The sequence below is a fragment of the Triticum dicoccoides genome, chromosome 2A, assembly GCF_002162155.2.
Source record: "Triticum dicoccoides isolate Atlit2015 ecotype Zavitan chromosome 2A, WEW_v2.0, whole genome shotgun sequence".
NCBI lineage: Eukaryota > Viridiplantae > Streptophyta > Magnoliopsida > Poales > Poaceae > Triticum > Triticum dicoccoides.
The window spans coordinates 361789853-361804989 of record NC_041382.1 but is presented as its reverse complement, the minus strand read 5'-3'; positions in this window follow the sequence as shown (position 1 = coordinate 361804989).

The window sequence follows — 15137 nt, the reverse complement described above, 5'->3', positions numbered from 1 at the left end:
TTGTTCCTCCTTGAGAGCACCCATGTAGTTGTCGTCGAGGGACTTATAGTTCTCGAGGAAGATCATCTTGGAGATGTCGTTGTGCAATCCCATCATGAAGTAGAACTTCATCAAAATGGGGTCGTCCATGCTGGCTCGTCGCAAGGCAATCTTCATCTCCTTGAAGTACTCGTCGATGGACTTGGATCCTTGGGTGGTGTTCTCCAATTGGCGTAGAACTTGTTTCGTGTAGGTTGGAGGCACGAACACTCGCTGCAAAGCTCTCTTCGTCTTGGGCCAACTCATGTCGTAGGTCTCCGAAGATGCATGAAGCCACCATGTGGACACGTAGTCGTGGAAGTTCTTTGTGGCGCACTTCACTTGATCTTCGGGAGGAACTTGATGTAGCTTGAGGTAGTCGTCCATCAAACGCTCCCACTCAAGATACTCCTCGGGTTCTAGAGTCCCATAGAAAGGAATCTCATGGTCAATGTCGAGGTCGTAGTAGCCCGTGGAAGTCGCGGACTTGAGCTTGGCGAGCATCTCTTGAAGTGCTTGTGGGCGAAGATGTCGTATGTCCATAGGCGAGATGCCTTGAAGTCACTTGGCGAAGATGCCAAGGGAGATGGTGAAGTCATTGAGCGGTTGTTGGTGTTGAGCTCTTGACCTTCACGTCCTTGTTGGTGATGGTGTCGACGCCGATTTGATTTTACCGGAGATGGTAGCTCGGAGACATGTGCTCTTGAGCATCTTCTCGAAGACGAGGAAGATCGCTTGTAGGACTTGATGAGGGCTTTGATCTCCTCCATTTGAGCTTGCATCTTGGTGTCGTAGGAGTTGTTCGTGGCATCGAACTCGTCGTTGTTGTTGTAGACCAAAGATGAAATGTCTTGCCTATCCATCACAAGACTCGAGTAGAGGTGAGTAGGAAATGAGATAAACAATACCAAGTTACCTTTTCCCAAAATTGAGGATGTATCCCGTTTCACTCAATGTGAGATGAAAGAATAGTGGAATTGGTACCGGACTTGTTCACTCACACGTACAAACTAAAGCTTATGGTGGAGCTCGGTGAGGATAGGGGCACAAAAATTTAATGAAAAATGTTAGCAAGAGTCAATAATGTTGAAAGAGATTCACAAATTCGCAAGTGAAACAAGTAGACCAATAGCAATATGGGTGGCACACGGAAACACACACAAGGATAGATAAAATGGGGCCGTGCAACCAAGAAATGAGCACAAAATGTGGAATCCACGGAAAACACTCGTGTTGCACAACTCAAGAGAGACTCTAGCACGATTGCTCAATAGGCGGAAACAACACTTGTGCACAACCTATAGGATGAAAAATGCAACAACTTCTATCCCAAGTATGCTATGTGTATGATGTTCTGGTGGTATGATCCAAGATGATCGGATATGAAAACCTTATATGCAATGGGGTATGATGCTATGCCACTTGCTTACAAGCTTCTTTTGTTTCTCTCTTTTGCTTAAAAGCTTATTCTTTTTTTTTGTATGGCCACTTTGCGAAACGCACAAACCAAGATAGTAATTGTGTATATGCGGGAACAAACTTGAGGGACACGAGATGATATGATACCAATATTATATGGTATGTATGCAATGTATGGTGTAGATCACTAATGTGCACAAGTAACGTTGCCGGCAATACTCAAATGGCTAGTCTCGATAGGCAAGTGACGCAAAATGGGCTAGGGGTTATCAATGCAATGGAAAAGGAATATACAATGGAGGGATACCATGATACCAAGATGATATGGAGGTTACCGTCCTTCGCGATGATAAGTGGCGGTAATCTTGATGGAAGTACCAAGATGATGGAGACTCGTCCCTAAGTAGTCGAAATAATGTAGGGTAGAACCCTAATCGCCCGATCTTTCACGAAAGGAGCGGATCCCGCGGTGAACACGAGGAGGGAAACGAGGGGAAAAATCACAAGGGGAACACAAGAGAACACTCAAACCAACAAGAATGATCACACAAGCGCTAGATCCATGAACATAAAGGGAGATACAAGATCCAAAGTCAACAACAGACGATACAAGAGGTAACGGTCTTCTCCGTGAGGAGGTGTTGATGGGGCCGCCCAAGAGGGGGTCTTGATGATCTTCTCCGCAAGGAGGTCCTGAATCCAAAGGGATTTTCTCCGAAGAGGCCGTGGTCTCTCTCGAGGAGTAGATCCGATGTGGATGAGCAATACTCTATCTCTCAAATGAGCTAAACCAATGCTAACCCTAACTAGGAGGTGGTGGAGGAGTATATATAGTCTAGGGACATGAAGGGGTAAGTGAGGGGTACATGGGCTTCGGCCCGCAACACTGGACACAGCCAGGGGCTGGTTGTCGGACAGGTACCGGACGTCCGGTGGCTCGCGAGGGTCCGGTCATTCGGTACTTGTCGAATGTCCGATGTTTTGGCTCGGTTGAGGTGGTGCCGGATTTCCGGAGACGGTCGGACGTCCGGTCGCTGGGGTGTGTCGGACGTCCGGTTCTTGTCATGTGTCCGGCCGCTGTAGCTTCCGTTGGCTGACTTTTCTTGCCGGATGAGTGCCCAGGTGTCGGACGTCCGACGTTGCCCGGTCGTCCGGTGGTTGAAGACTTCTCTTGGTCCTTGTACTTGGCGTCTTCGCTAGCTCGTCCGTTGGATGTGGTGGCTCCGTGGCTTTCCTCTAAGTACCTGATCATGCATAGGACACACGTTGGAGGTAGTAGCCATGTCTCACATGTTGAAAGTGAAAGTTTGGAGAGGAGCGAGTTCACCTTGTGTCCAATGGTGTATAGTCGAGGTCTCATCTTATGTATCCTTGGGGCTTGGAGATTAGTTGGAGTGTACATGGGGATGAACGTGGGATGCTCCGCATCATCTCCCCCCCCCCTTGGGAAAGATCCGACCTCGGATCGTGATCCTCATCACCATGGAAACAGTTGTCGTGGACGGACTTGTAGTTGGACAGAGTTGAAGGCATGGCACAATCCAAGTACTCCAAGGTGTCTCCGGTATATGGTACATGCAAAATGAGCAAACATGAAGTACACTTGGAAATAGAATGGTTAGCACACACAAAGTGTCCATCAAGTAAACATGTGTCCGTGCGACAATATTGATCATGACAAGGTGCGTGAAGCTTATCCAACAGATATGGAAATGTATGCACAACATTCATGGGAGCGAAAGCAAGAATATGATCAATGCAACCACGGTGAAAAATGATGTCGTAATGAGACGGTTTATCAATAGCAAGAATATGGTAATGGATGCTCAATGTGATGTGATCATGCAATCGATGGTAGGCAATAAGATCATGATGTATGAATATGCCATCAAGAAAGATCACAAGAAATTTGCTAAGGAAATGCAGAAGCTCATATATCATGGATAACATGGGAATACAAGATGCAACAAGGCAATCATAATGTGAGTCAATCCATGCATAATATGCAAATTTGTCATGTGTATGATATGTCCATCGAGCATGACATGTGTGAGCACAATCAAAAAATATGGAGGTGATGGTGTGCCAATGCTCGATGTCGTGGCATGACTGGCGGTTCGAAGGTGCATCCCATAAGTCCGAGCGCTCCTCAATGTGAAGGTCCATAGAGCCAATCTCCCATGTCGCTCCTCCGTTCGTGAGATGTATCATGTAGACAACATGAAGGAGACAACAATGAAAGAGTGACCCATCCAATATGCATATTTGAGGATGGCTCAAAGGGAAGGAGTTCACCTTTAGGAGAATGTCAAAAATGTCGGTGTCGCGCATCGTGTACGCCTTGACATGACCAAGTTGTCTCGTGATGGTACCACCTTATGAATCCTTCAAAACGAAAGAACATGACAAACAGTCGGAAAAACAAATGAGGTTAGCGGTAGTGCAAAACCTATCATTCATGTGGTAAGATACCCAACAAGTGTATGCATCATGCTCATCATAACAAAGGACAAGGGAGAATTTCATAGTGTGGAGGCATATGATGCGAGAACAACCAAATAGAATAGGCATAATCAAGCAAGCATGCATCACAAGTAAGGTGTCCAAGTCTCCACGATCAATAAGCATAGATGCAACAATTGGAGGCAAGCGACAATGAACAAAATATATCATGTGGGAGGAATGAACATATGTGTCATCAACCCAAGAAAGCAAGTAATAATGGAACATGGGTGATGCGACAAAGCAAGAAATCATAGCATGTCAGGACCTCGATTCCATGTCACATCGATCTAGCCGGTAACACCTCATATCACATTGCGGCCTCACGCACGGTATCCCCACGGCTGTCGCCTTACCTTGGCCCGGGACCGTTTGCGCCTTTTGGCTCACGTATATGATAGTGTCGCTAGCATCCATATGACAGAGAACCCGGGCCGACATGGCTAGTCGTGAACCCAAAGCGGCGCAGACCTATGGAGACACGCATACATGAATCACATCGAGCATGTCGGTCATCAGCGAGTGAATCCGGGCTGTAGCACTGGGCTAACAGGACTCCGGGGAACCCGGGCTGTAGCAGGCTAGGCAGGACTCCGGAGGTCACCGCGTGACATTTCCCCGAAGGGACAGACATAGGAACGAAATGAAACACATGCCGGCCAGTCAACTGTCCTGAGCAGTAGTGCTGGGCTAGCAGGACTCCGGTGAACCGGGGTGTAGCGGACTACTATGGCTCGAGGAACACTAGACTACATTTCCCCATAAGAAAGGCTGCTAAGGATAAACAACTAGATTGTTGGATCCCACTCATACCAAGCATTTCAATCATACACACAATATGCCCGATATGAGTACATACAACATGGCATCACAATAAAACTCTACAACTCAAGTACTTTATTTAAAGGCTCCAGAGAGCCATACACAACAAGTTCATACAGGTAGGGGTCACATGACCCGACACTCAAGTCATACAAGCATACAAGCACAAGCGGAAGTAAATAGTCTGAGTACAGACACTAGAAAGCAAGAAGGCTTCCGAAGCCTGTCTATCTACATAGGCCCTCCATGGCCAGGATCACCACCTGGGTGGCTAGTCACTCGTCAACATCAAGGTCTACGTAGAACCCATCGGAGGGGGCGGTGTTGTCGTCTGAAAACAGTAATTAAGCAAACATGAGTACAAAGGTACTCAACAAGTCTTACAACAGAACCTACTATACATGCTCATTCTCAAGAAGGTGGTGGGGTTATTGCAGCAAGCCAGCTTTGACTCTTGGCTAGCCTATCCTACGGAACTCCACTAGTAAAATAGTTTTCGCACACGAGTCCACTACTCACCAACACAATACTCCACCGGGGATCCTCCCTCGTCATCCTATGAGAGGGCCATCCTCGGTACTCACACTTATCTTGAGTCTTTTACTAGTAACCATTAACTTGTCTATGAACTGTATAGGCAACCAAGTAGTCCTTTACCGCGGACGCGGCTATTCAAATAGTTTTATACCCTGCAGGGGTGTACTTCTTCATACACGCTTTCACCACTTACCGCCGTTTACACGACATGTACTCGTCAACCTTCAAGCGGGAGCCCAACGAGGGTGTTGGCCACGGCCTACCTAAACACTCAAGTCTCTAGTCCAGGTTCATCACCTATCCAGGTTCCATCCGCAGGGAGTCCGGCCGAGGTTTCCACATACGGCCCCGAACGATGTGAACAGGGTCCCGAGATGCCAAACGGGTGCCCGGCATACCTGGCCACGGTGTATCTACCGCAACATAGCCCACCCCTAGGATCAGCGCTACGCACGGCCGCCAACACATAACCTACAAACACGAGAAACTATTTGCAACTCCTGGACAGAGTACTAGGGTGATTAAGAAGCCGAGAGGGTCAATTAAGGATCCCAATGCATGGTAGTAGCTGATTCTTAAAACCACACATACAGATCTCAGTTCTTAGGGACGGTCTCAATGAAACAACCCACCATGTACTCCTACATAGCCTCTCATCGATACCTTTACCAAGTCATGTTCAAGACATCACTCACATTAGCGACATAATACTTTCACTCTAGCCCATCACCCAGATGAACCAGACCTGACACAACTCTAAGCATAGCAGGCATAGCAAGGTAGGAATCACATACATGGCTCAATCAACTCCTACACATGCTAGTGGGTTTCATCTAGTTACTGTGGCAATGACAGGTCATGCAGAGGATAAGGGTTCAACTACCGTAGCACACAGCAGTTTGAATCACGTTGTCTTAATGCAGTAAACAAGAGCATAAGCGAGAACATGGGTTTGTATCGGAATGATCAATGGTTGCTTGCCTGATGTAGTGGTAGTAGGGTACTGCCCTTCAGACGGATACTCGGGGTTATCCTCGGAGGCAGAACCTACCACAAAAAGCACACCGAACATAATCAACACATGACAATATGCAACAATATGATGCATGCTATGACATGGCAGGATGAATGTGTCTTGGCCTAATGCAAGCTAAAACAGAAGGGGATGAACTCATTTGAATCAAAGATTCAAATGTTAGCTCATTTAATATAGCCTTATTAGTGCATTACCTTATTCTGCTTAAACAGCAAGGTTAACTTGTTTGGTCATGCATGAAACCATTACAGATGGATAGATTGAATTTTTCTAATCATTTTTCATATATAACTTGTTTGATTTGGAGCTATGGTTGATTTTCTATGATTTTTAGAAGTTTTGGTTATTTTCTGGAATTTCCTATATAAGAATAATTCCAGTAATTGAATTAATGCGTCAGCATGACATAGGTGTGACGTCAGCGGTCAACTGGGTCGGCCAGGTCAAACCTGACTGGTGGGCCCTGTTTGTCAGTGTCTCAGTTAATTTAACAGGATTAAGTTAACACTAACTACTGTCAGTGGGGCCTGGGCCCACATGTCAGTGACTTGACTAATTAAAATTAGTTAGAATTAATCCTAAACTAACTAACAGGCCGGCCCCACCTATCATAGACTCAGGGGGGTCAACCTGGACCCACACGGGGTCAAACAAGGTCAACTCGCCGGTGTCTAGCCGCCGGCGAGGCCAGACGTGGCGGAGCAACGCGAGATTTGCACTCCGGCGACCAAAAGGGTGGCGGAGACTATCTACGTGATGCAGGGAGGAAGCCGCGTTGAGTGGTGGCAGTGGGTGGAGCTGGGGTGGTCGGAAACGTCACCGGCGACGAGTTTGGCGGCGGCCGGAGCTCGGGTGAGGATGAACTAGTCGCTAGGGGGCACGGGGAGGCGCGTGGTTTGGTGCGTTGAGCTCCTGGAGGTGCGGTAGGACTGGTGGACAGGGTGGCGTGGCCATTGGGTGGCCGGAGCCTCGTCGGCGACGAGCTCCGCGGCGGTGCGTGCGGGTGAGCTACGTGCGGTCGCTACGGGGCTCGAGAGAGAGAATGGAGAGGGTGGACAGGTGGCTGAGCTCACGAGGGTCTCGTCGAGGCAGTCGGCGAGGTCGGGGATGAGCTGATGCGGCGGGGACGGCGAAGGGGATCTCCGGTGGCCGGAGTTGAGGGCGAGCTCGGTGCAGCGTCTCCGGGGCGAGCGAGCGCTCGGGGCTCGACCCACTCGATGTAATCAATGATGGCGAAGCTCGGGGACACGATGGCGCGACGCGAGGATGACGGAGGGCGCGGCTATGACGACGGTGCGGCGACAGGGGCGTCGGCCATGGTGGGGAACGGCGAAGGGAGAGAGACAGAGGGGAATGGCGTGTCCAGGGCTTCGGGGTGCGACGTGGAGGCGTCTAGGCGTCCAGGGCTCGGGCGGCAAGCAGGTGACGCCGTGGCGAGCTCGGGCACGCCGGCGTCACCTCCCTGCCTGCCTGGCGGGGAAGAAGCAGCTCGCTGGCGCGGGCCAGCATAGTGCTGGGCCGCCAGGTGGGCCGGCTGGTGAGTTAGCTGGGCTGCGCCAGGTAAGTTTCTCTCTATCTCTATTTGTGTTTTTCTTATTTATTCTATTATTTCTGTAGCTTCAGAGCTTTATTAAAAATGCCAGGGCATTTCCATAAATAATAAAATTAATCATGGCTACTGCTTAGAATATATCCAACAGCAAACATTTTAGTTTATGATTATTTAAGCATTTAAAATATTTTATAGCATTTAAATGCCCAAATGCAAATACCATAAGGATTAATCCAATGACCTTAGATGTCCTAGAAAAATGTGCACCATTTTTGTCAAAGGTTTTAACCCAAAACAAAAAGGGTGGGCTTTTTAGAAAGGCATTTCAGGTTTATTGAAAAAGTTTTTAGTAAAACCTAGTTGTTCCAGGGGGGTGCTGGGGGTTCTGTCATCCCCGTTTCAAATTTAAGGGAAATTTAAACATGATGCACACTCTAATGCTTGAGCTGGCTAGGGTGTGACAACTCACCCCCACTCAAAAGAATCTCATCCCGAGATTTAGGATCCTCCGGGAAGAAGGTGGGGTACTCGAGTCGAAGATGATCCTCCCTTTCCCAAGTGGCTTCTTTCTCGGAATGGTGTGACCATTGAACGTTGAGAAACTTGATATTATGATGTCGAGTGGTACGCTCAGCTTGATCAAGGATACGAACGGGATATTCCCGATATGAGAGGTTATCTTGTAGATCAAGCATTTCGTGGTCCACTCCACGGATAGGATCCGTGAAGCAACGCCTGAGTTGAGAAACGTGGAAGACATCGTGAACTCTGGAAAGATGCGAAGGTAGTTCCAATTGGTAGGCAACTTCTCCTCGTTTGGCAAGAATGCAAAAGGGTCCAATGTAACGTGGAGCCAACTTGCCTTTGATACCGAAATGATGGGTTCCCTTTAACGGAGTAACCCCAAGGTAAGCCTTCTCGCCGACTACATAAGTCATGAGCTTATGTTTACGATCATATTGGCTCTTTTGACGAGATTGGGCTGTTCTCAATTTCTCACGAATAACGCGAACCTGCTCTTCTGCTTCCCGAATCATATCCGGGCCAAAGAGTTGTCTTTCCCCGGTTTCTGACCAGTTAAGAGGCGTTAGACATTTTCGTCCATGGAGAACTTCGAAAGGAGCCTTGCCCAAGCTAGCTTGATAACTATTGTTATAAGCAAACTCCGCGAATGGAAGGCAATTCTCCCAACCCATTCCGAACGAGATGACAGAACCTCGGAGCATATCTTCTATAATTTGATTGACTCGCTCTACTTGACCACTTGATTGAGGATAGAAGGCGGTGCTAAAAGAGAGACGAGTTCCCATAGCATTTTGGAAACTTTCCCAAAATCGAGAGGTGAAGAGACTCCCACGGACTGAGTTAATTTCCAATGGAACACCATGAAGAGACACTATTCGGGAGATGTATAAGTCGGCTAGCTGGCTAGCGGTGATACTCTCACGAACAGGTAGAAAGTGGGCTACTTTGGAAAGACGGTCGATCACGACGAAGATGGCATTATTCCCTCTCTTGGTCCTGGGAAACCCAGTGATGAAATCCATACTGATTTTATCCCACTTCCACTCAGGAATAGCCAAAGGTTGAAGGGTGCCAGCAGGCCGTTGATGCTCTGCTTTAACACGACGACAAACGTCGCAATTAGCAATGTATTGAGTGATTTCTCTCTTCATCCTAGTCCACCAAAACCTCTGGCGTAGGTCCTGATACATTTTAGTACTACCGGGATGAATGGTGAGAGGGGAGTCATGAGCTTCCTTAAGGATCAACCGGCGTAGATGTTGTTTCTTGGGAACCACCAAGCGGTTCTCGAAGAAGACAGCATCTCGCTCATCCATGGAAAAACATTTAGCAACTCCGCTAGCGATGTTTTCCTTAATCCGGGATATGCCCTTATCATACCGTTGGGCGGTTATGATCTAATCCATAATATTAGGCTTCGCCACTAGGGTGGATAGGAATCCTCGAGGAACAATGTGAAGATTAAGCTTACGAAATTCCTCATGGAGAGGTGGTTGACTTTGTTATAACATCAGGTTGTTACAATAGGACTTACGACTTAGCGCATCAGCCATGACATTGGCTTTGCCCGGGGTGTAAGTTATTCCTAAGTCGTAATCCGAGATCAACTCGACCCAACGTCTTTGCCTGAGATTCAAATCTGGTTGGGTGAAGATATATTTCAAACTTTGGTGATCGGTGAAGATCTCGCAACGATTACCGAGGAGGTAATGTCGCCAAGTTTTTAAGTGCATGGACTACAGCTGCAAGCTCTAGATCATGTGTGGGATAATTTTCCTCATGTGGGTGTAATTGCCGTGAAGCATAGGCAATTAACTGACGATCTTGCATGAGTATGCAACCTAGTCCTTGTCGCGAGGCGTCGCAATAGATAATAAAGTCCTTGGAGAAATCTGGTGGTACCAGTACGGGAGTAGATGTCAGGCGTCTTTTCAGTTCCTGAAAGCTGAACTCGCACTGTGGAATCCACTCGAACCTTTTATATTTCTTGAGGAGTTCAGTTAGATGTTTAGCAACCTTCGAGAAATTCTCGACGAAGCAGCGGCAGTAGCTCGCTAAGCCAAGGAAGCTCCGAACTTGCTTGACCGTCTCAGGTGGAGTCCAATCAAGGACAGCTTGAACTCGCTCGGGATTGACAGCAATACCCTTACCAGAGATTACATGGCCTAGATAGGTCACTTCTGGCAACCAAAATTCACACTTGGAGAATTTGGCATAAAGGTAATGCTCTCGAAGTTTCGTCAATACCAGCCTTAGATGTTCGGCATGTTCCTCTTCATTCTTGGAGTAGATGAGTATGTCATCGAGGTATACTACGACGAATTTATCCAAATACTCCATGAAGACCGAGTTCATTAACCGAGAGAAGGTGGCTGGGGCATTGGTTAAACCAAAGGTCATAACGGTGTACTCGTATTGGCCATAACGAGTAACAAAGGCCGTTTTGGGAATGTCCCCATTTCTGATTTTGATTTGATGGTAGCCCAACCTCAAATCCATCTTGGAAAAGACTGAGGATCCAGCGAGCTGATCATACAGATCGTTGATCCTGGGAAGCGGATACTTGTTCTTGATAGTGACCAAGTTGACAGGTCGGTAATCTACAACCATTCGATCCGTTCCATCCTTCTTCTTGACGAAGAGGACGGGGCAAGCCCAAGGAGAGGAACTAGGACAGATGAAACCCTTTTTCAAGGACTCATCGAGTTGGTTCTTAAGCTCGGCTAGTTCTAAGGGTGCCATCTTATAGGGTCTCCTAGAAATTGGAACGGTTCCTGGAACAAGGTCTATCACAAACTCGACATCCCTGTCAGGTGGAACACCTGGCAGTTCTTCTGGAAAGATATCCGGAAAGTCTCGGACTACCGGAACATCCTCAAGGTCTGGAAGGGGGTTGGCGTTTAGGGAGTAAAGTTGGCGCTTGGCCACTCGAGTTAAGACATTGACTGTCTTGCCCGATGGGTGAGTAAGTTGAACGGTTCTTGTGGCACAATCAATCTTAGCATAATGATCTGACATCCAATCCATACCCAAGATGATGTTTATGTTCGAGGACTTGAGAGCTATTAAGGATGCAAGGAAGACAAGTCTATCGACAAGAATTTCGTTCCCATGGCTTACTCTAGAAGTTTGCCATCTAGAGCCAGGGATTTGAATTTCCATGGTAGAGGGCATGTCATCGAATGTCGTGTTATGCAATCGAGCATAGTTCTCGGATATGAATGAATGAGATGCTCCAGTATCGAAAAGAACAGATGCTAGATGGCAATTAACAAGGAGCGAACCAAGGACGACGTTAGGATCCTCATGAGCCTCCTCGGCCGAAACATAGTTAACATGGCCACGTGCAATGGTGACCGGCTTGGCGTAGAATGTCTTTCCCGCTGGCTTACCACGGCCAACGGACTTTCCAGTCTGATTGGGGTTGTTCTGGGGACACTCTCGACTTTAGTGACCCGGCTCTCCACACTTGAAACACGTCACCACATTGGGACATGGAGCAGCATTAGCAGCGGGGCCACCATCCGGGGCAGCAGGGTTGCTGCGGGTGTTGACCATCCTAGGAGAAAACAAGACAACGATTTAGGTAAGGATGGCTCAAACTTAGCAAGGAAGTGCAGAATATAATGGATAACATGGAATGCAGAGATGTTCAGTGCACGACATGGTAATATAGAAACTGCCATATATATACCATTGGTCATACACACCGTACATAGTTTAGTACTGAAAGTGCGTTATATCGACTAGAGGGGGGGGTGAATAGGCGATTTTTATGAAAGTCCTCAAAACGTGGAAGTTTCAAAGACAAACGATAGAAATAAACCTATTACCATGCAGCGGAAGGTAGACTACACTAGGTAAACCATAGTCAAGTATTCAATGAAGTGAAAGCACAATGACTAATAGCAGCTAGGTAGTAAGGATCAGGTAGGAAGATGTTATGAAGCCAAACAGAACACGCAGTTACTCAGTGAAGACACAAGATAGTGCAATCATACAATGACTTCACAAGGACCAACAGTAAGTAAAGGGAAGGGAAGGATGAAACCAGTGACTCGTTGAAGACAATGATTTGTTGGACTAGTTCTAGTTGCTGTGACAACTGTACGTCTGGTTAGGGCGGCTAGGTATTTAAACCTGAGGACACACAGTCCTGGACACCCAGTCCTGAACACGCAGCTTAGGACACCCAGTCCTCACCGTATTCCCCTTGAGCTAAGGTCACATAGACCTCGCCCAATCACTCTGGTAAGTCTTCAAGGTAGACTCCCAAACCTTCACAGACTTCATTCACCGGCGATTCACAATGTCTCTTGGACGCTCAGAACGCGACGCCTAACCGGATGGAGGATTCATAGTCCTCAAGTGTAATAAGTCTTCAGATCACACAGACAAGAAGACTTAAGTGATGCCTAACACTCTTAGGCTCTGGGTGGTTAGGGCTTTATCCTCGCAAGGAATTCTCTCTCAAAGGCTTCGAGGTGGGTTGCTCTCAAACGACAAAAGCCGTATACTAACTCTGAGCAGCCAACCGTTTATGGTTGTAGGGGGTGGGCTATTTATAGCCACTAGGCAACCCGACCTGATTTGTCCGAAATGACCCTGGGTCACTAAGAAACTGACACGTGTTCCAACGGTCAGATTTCAAACTCACACGGCAACTTTACTTGGGCTACAAGCAATGCTGACTTGTCTGACTCTGGACAAGATTCGCTCTCATAGTCTTCACTCGAAGACATAGGTTTTGGTTAAGCATCACTTCATTCATTCTGACTGGTTCTCTTGGACCCCACTTAACAGTACGGTGGTTCCTATGACTCAACAGAGAAGAAAAAGAACTACGAAAGATCTAAGTCTTCGAGCTCCATAGGATTCATGCGATGTCTTCTCTTGTCATAGTCTTCAATGAGAATATCTTCATAAACCACCTTTGACATCAATGTCTTCATACATTTTTAGGGGTCATCTCTGGTAGGAAAACCGAATCAATGAGGGACTTCTACCTGTGTTATCCTGCAATTCTCACAAACACATTAGTTCCTCAACTAAGTTTGTCGTCAATACTCCAAAACCAACTAGGGGTGGCACTAGATGCACTTACAATCTCCCCCTTTTGGTGATTGATGACAAACTAGGTGAAGTTTTCAACGGGGAATATAATATGTGAAATTGTAAGAGGATAGGGAATTGTCTTCATAAGCTGTGAGGGCACCCCCTGAAGATGTGCATATAAGTCATTTGCTTTCGGAATGCAAATGCACATGGCAGGTTGTGCTTGTGGAGATCCTCTTCAACTTATGATGACAATCCATTATGCATCAGAAGGTATGTGAAAATAATGGCATGCATAATGGAAAATGGACGTCTGCAAAATGATCTAAGTGCGGAATTTATCGTCGCACATGTGGAATTTATCATCGCATCACAAGGTGGCAAATAAGTAGCAGACGACCATTGAGTTTAAGTGTTACAACTCAAAGAACCAAATGTATCAAAATGAGAGTTGTAAACACGAAGCAAAATATAAAGCACCCGCCCATATGGACCCATTTGAAGACTATCAAACTCATATGCTTCTCCCCCTTTTGTCAGTAAGGACAAAAAAGGTTCGAAGACATAGAGCATCTACTCGTTCCCATGAAGAGTAGGTGAAGCAGTAGGGTCGTCGATGGTGTTCGGTGGTGCAGAAGAGCTTGGAGCAGTGTTGAAGCGGGCTGAAGGAGGTGGCGGTGAAGTAGCATCGTCTTCATCCTCGATCACTCGGGCATTCATAGTTGCAGCAGAGGAAGAGAACTCAGAGTCTTCAAGAGATGGAGTTCGTCGCAGCACTGCCCTTCGAGGAGGTGTGGAGTCAAACTTGAATCGTTCAAAGAAGCCATCCTCTTGAAGATCATCTTCAGAGCACATTAGCGTCAGCCCTTTCCAGGTGCGTCGAGAGGTTTCGTGTGCAACAAAGGCATTCTTGGTGGCAAGATTGCGAATGCGATTAACATCCACCAAGAGGCTTTGCATTTGACGCTTCAGCCAGTCATGATGCCTATCCTGTTTCTGATGAAGAGCCACAAGAAGCTCTCGGTCATTGAGAACACGAGTGCGCTTCTTGGGTCGTTGGGCAATTGTGCTATCGGTGGCTTCAGTGACAGCAGGATGCGGTGCACGTGTAGTGCCAGCCAAAGGATACACATGAGTGACTGCTTCAACTCCTTCAATGTTCTGAGAAAAACTTTGATGCTCCGCATTCTGAAGACTTAGAGGTTCCTTGGCAGGCTCAGGATAAATGGCTTCCACGGACATATCCACATCAGGCAGAAAAATCCGATGATCGCGAGCAGACAGCTGATATGAGATGGCAGAGTGGAGTTTAATCAACCGCATTATCCATGGAGCGTAGAACTTCAAGCCCAAAAGATCAGAGCCTGATGCATCAAGCTGGAGAATGATGAAGTCATGTGCATTAAAGCATTTGCCATGAAGAATATAGAAGACCAAAGTCTTCATTGCACCTTCCAGCTTGGCATGTGGAGAATGTCCTTTGATTTGCCAGAGAGTTCGCCTTATGATGTGATAAATAGTCCTTGGCAGATACTCAAGGTCTTCAACGAAGAACTCCGTGGGATATGCAGCATCTTGGGGCAATGGCTTCATCATACTGAGCATCTGACTCATGTTAGGTTCAGGCTTCTGAAAGATGCTCTCAACAGCTTAACTATGAAGCTGACAGCC